Consider the following 5,000-nt stretch of genomic DNA (forward strand, 5'->3'; position numbering starts at 1 on the left):
GTGTGTGTGTTTACCTAGTTGTATTTTACGGGACGAGAGCTATGCTCGTAGTGACCCGTTTTCATATCTCTCCACATCCAGTTTATTCTTAAAATTGTGTGTAGTTCTGGCATTCACTGTTTCTCTGTTCAGTTTGTTTTGTTTTTTTCCAGGTCTCTTCTGTAACTGTCTTTCTTTAGTTTCTTTTTGTCCTCTTGTTTCTCTTCTGTCCCACTTTAATAAGTCATCTCTATCGAGAATTTCCATCCCTTTTATAATTCTGAAAATGGTCAACAAATCGCCTCTTTCCCTTCTCTGTTCTAGTGTTGACAAATGTAATTTCTCCAATCTTTGTTCATATGTATGTATATGCATGCATGCCCATTTTTCTTGTAAAAGTATGTATGTATGTATGTATGTATTACAGGTATTTGGCAAGGGAAGGAAAAAGGTTACAACCATCTAAATGTGAAATTGGCAATGCAAACAAATGTGAAAATGGCTAAATAGACTTAGTTTTGTTGACTCTATGACTTTTTCTAGTTGGTTAAGTATTTAGAGTAGGCTGTTTCATATTAGCAGCAGTTTGTGGATGTTACAGGCCTAAGCACATGCCACACAAACTTTGTTTTGTTGGTTTCAGTTTAAACTAGGTAACTTCCATAATGTGCAGTGATGTTCTTAATATGTATGAATAGTTAACAAAGGGAATAAGAACTATGCCTTTGATAGGTATTGTGTAATGTTAGATATATTCAGAGTTTATCCACATAGAAAAAAAATACTTGTAACATTGAAAATGTGAGTAAATCAATTAATCTGTTGTCTCGGTTCTTAAGTATTAAATTACTTGTTGAAAGCAAATAGTGTTTTATGTTTGCACAAGAATGAATTTGAAGTCACTGTAGCATGAATGAGGATATGACACTGATATTTTGCAGTTCTATTTATGATGGCTAAATGGCATTAGTGCTTCCACAATATCAAATATCAAAGATAGAAAAACATATGCATTGTATCCCAGGACTAAATACTCAAATATATCAGTGGTTATAATTGTTGTGCAATATACTTTGTTAATTTGTATAAAATGAATGCTTGAATGTATAAAATAAATGGTTATATTCATAACCGAATATGATTTGTATAGCGTATGGTTTTCTGGTTTGTCTGGTATAAAGATTCTCATATAGTATTATTGGGGGGCTCATCTACAGCATTCATTTTTTTTTTTTTTTTTTTTTTGCTGATTAACTGTTGATCCCTGCCAGCACTTTTGTACTCCTGATGCCATTCCAATTTGATTGACACTTAAAACAATTTAATATTTTGATTAACCTCTTCAACTTGACATATTTATTAGATCTTGTATTAAGGATCAATAGTGTTATGCAGAAAAGCAGTCTGGACTAAATTGGGGTTATTTGACACCTCCAACCCTGTCAAGAATCCATCTTATCTCCACATCACTTGGACTTACCAGGAACAAAAACTATAACAGTCCATGTTGAAGTGGTCAAAGAAAATGTGACGTCTAGTAAACATAATTAGTCTGGGTTCACGAATATTTGGGGGGAAGGTGTCGGGATGATGGTTTGTCTGTTGTTGATAGGATTAAGCATTAATTTTTTGTGATATGTTTTATCATTGTTAAAGATTAAGAGTATTTTCTAATTTGGTGAATACTTTTATTTTTTTTTAATGAAGTTATATAGAAACTTTATTTTAGTAATTAATCCATGACATTTCAATGATCTGATACAGCAGTAAAAACCTATTTTGAAGAAATGATAGATGAACAGTGGGAAATCTCAGGGAAAGCCTGTAGGAGAACCATAATTGTTCTAAGTCTTTAAAGCAAAATGTCCAACATTTTAAGTTCCAGTACTGTTTGTATTAAGGACAGCTTGTTATGAATCTGAATTGTGTAGTAAGATATGAATTAAATATCAGTGCATACAAAAGAATATTTATACCAATATCCATATTGATGCACTTTTGCAGATATACATATGTGAATGTGTTTATCCATGATAGTGTGTGCATGTATGTGCCAAGTCTTATTGACCTAGTATTGGTTTACAGGATTGAGTTAATCTTGTAATATCCTTTCTTATTCTTGTAGTTCAACTCTGATTAGTCATATTATTCTTGCAACTCTGGGGTGCCTTGTTATACACCATCTTTCTGTAAGTTCACAGTAACTGAAATTATGTATTTACTTTGGCATGTGTTAATGCCTTGTCCCTGTGGATGGGTGTGAATGTTGTTTATTTACCTACTTCTGTCTTACTTGATCAAGTTTTGTTGTATGGTATCCTGTCTCTAACTTATGCCATCCAAAGCCTTTTTGAATTCTTTTGAGTATCTATTTTGGCTATCAACTCTATTTAGATCCCATGTCTTTCTATGCATACTCCCTTTTGTAGTTTGAACTTGTGGCATCTTGTTTTGCCTCTTGATATAGGTATCCTGGTCTGATTTATTTCATTTGTCTATTTATTTGTTTATATATGTGTGTGTGTGTATATATATATTTTTCTTTTTTTCTGAATACAATTGTATGGAGAAATCATTTAACCCCTCTTCTGTCTTTACTCCAGCACTATCATCCCTAATGACTGTAGTCTTTCAGCATATGACAATCCCATGTAATCACTTCTCTTCTTGGTCTTTTTATGTGGGTTCCACATGAATATATTTTGAGTTAGGACTGAGAGAGTTATCAGTATTTTATTCATGCTTTTATCAAAATTGATAAATGTAGTTCATATATATGCACATGAGGCATGTTTTCTTTGAAATGTTATATTTTCTGGATAAGTGATATGGTGAGGTTCCCAAAAGATTAGTTTTTATTATAATTATTTTTTTCCACCCCAACCATTGATTTCCTCACCCAGCATGTTGATCACCTATATACACATACAGTACTTTATTCTTATTCAAATCTTGTAAGACTTTATTGACTCTTATACTTTCTTCAAAAGATTTTATATACCCGTTCATTTCCCTTGCTTGTCTATATGGAAAAAAAAAATAACGCTTCTGTTTGTTTAATTACAAAGTTAATTTAGTTTCCTTTCATTAGTTTCTTCTGGCTAACAAAGAAGTAATTTCGTTTAAGTTTACAAAGTTCCCTTGGTACTTTTGTGGCTGAAACAGAGAAGAAAGAATTTCGGTTAACCCTCAAATGTATTTTGTTAGTTTAGAATTTCAATGTGACTGACACCAAACAATTTAATTTAGTTTAGAAAAAAATGTTTTTCTAGTGAATTAAAGGAAGCACAGAATGTGTACACTGACTTGAAACATGTGTCATCAAATATTTCGAGTACATGGGTGACAAGCATACATTTCATTCAAATAAAACGCGATGCGTTTAAAATTAAATGTTTGATTTGTATTCAAGCTCTACAGCCAGAGTTTCCATGTGCGAAAGGTGTAGTATATTTCTACGGGATATTTGATGTGTACCAACAAAATTGTCCTCCACTAGCCTCTGGCCCGAGACGTGTGGCTTCGGATAGAGATCATCCTTTCACTCATAAAGGCTGAGATGAGTCGTGCGACGAATGGGTTTTTGCATGCGTGTAGGATGTTTAGGACTTGTACCACCCCCTCATAAAGGAAAAGAACTTTTAGTATATATATGTATCACCAAAATGTTGAGGACTGTGATAGTTATGTAGAATGCATCCAAATATATGCAAAACGTATTGTGAGAGTTGGATACATTAGATATGAAAATAAGAATATGGAATATCATGTTTGAGTGGATTAGGGTAAGGGTCGCCATGTAAATGAAGCGGTGGTGGTTAACCAGCTTCAGCTGTTGCGCCTTACTATGGATGTGCTGTGTCCTGCTGCATTATTTCTGACCTGAGCAGTGTGGCGCAAGGCAAGGATGTCCCTTCATCCATAAAGAGCTAAGATAAGAATAACAGGAAATGGGTATGGAATAGGTGAAGGACGGGTGCCTGCCAAGGCTATGTCGCTTCTATGATAAAGGAGAAAGGGTCTTTTGGTATATGTATGTATGTATGTATGTATGTATGTATGTATGTATGTATGTATGTATGTATGTATGTATGTATGTATGTATGTATGTATGTATGTATGTATGTATGTATGTATGTATGTATGTATGTATGTATGTATGTATGTATGCATGTATTATGTATGTATGTATGTATGTATGTATGTATGTATGTATGTATGTATGTATGTATGTATGTATGTATGTATGTATGTATGTATGTATGTATGTATGTATGTATGTATGTATGCATGTATGTATATATGTATGTATGTATGTATGTATGTATGTATGTATGTATGTATGTATGTATGTATGTATGTATGTACGTATGTATGTATGTATGTATGTATGTATGTATGTATGTATGTATGTATGTATGTGTGTTTATGTATGTATGTATGTATGTATGTATGTATGTATGTATGTATGTATGTATGTATGTATGTATGTATGTATGTATGTATGTATGGTATATATGTATGTATGTATGTATGTACTGTATATATGTATGTATGTATGCATGCATGTATGTACGTATTTATGTATGTATTGTGTGTACGTATTTATGTATGTATGTATGTATGGATGGGTGGATGTACGTATGTATGTATGTGTGTGTGTGTATGTATGTATGTATGTATGTATGTATGTATGTATGTATGTATGTATGTATGTATGTATGTATGTATGTATGTATGTATGTATGTATGTATGTATGCATGCATGTATGTATATGTAAGAGGCTCGTAGATATATGTAGACTAGTGAGGTAGAAAGAGGGGTAGATAGTGGGAATTTATTTAATTTAATTATTTATTCATTTATTCATCTATTTATTTATCTATTTTTATTTATTTATTTTATTTTATTTTATTTATTTATTTATTTATTTATTTGATTGGTTGCTTTGTAAACAATTGTTCGAAGACGAGAAGGCGAGGAATCTTATTACTTCGCTCTCAGGGTTATGTTTATAAAC

This window comes from Oratosquilla oratoria, chromosome 7 (genome assembly GCF_046742065.1).
Source record: "Oratosquilla oratoria isolate Oo_2021 chromosome 7, ASM4674206v1, whole genome shotgun sequence".
In the NCBI taxonomy this organism is placed as follows: Eukaryota; Metazoa; Arthropoda; class Malacostraca; order Stomatopoda; family Squillidae; genus Oratosquilla; species Oratosquilla oratoria.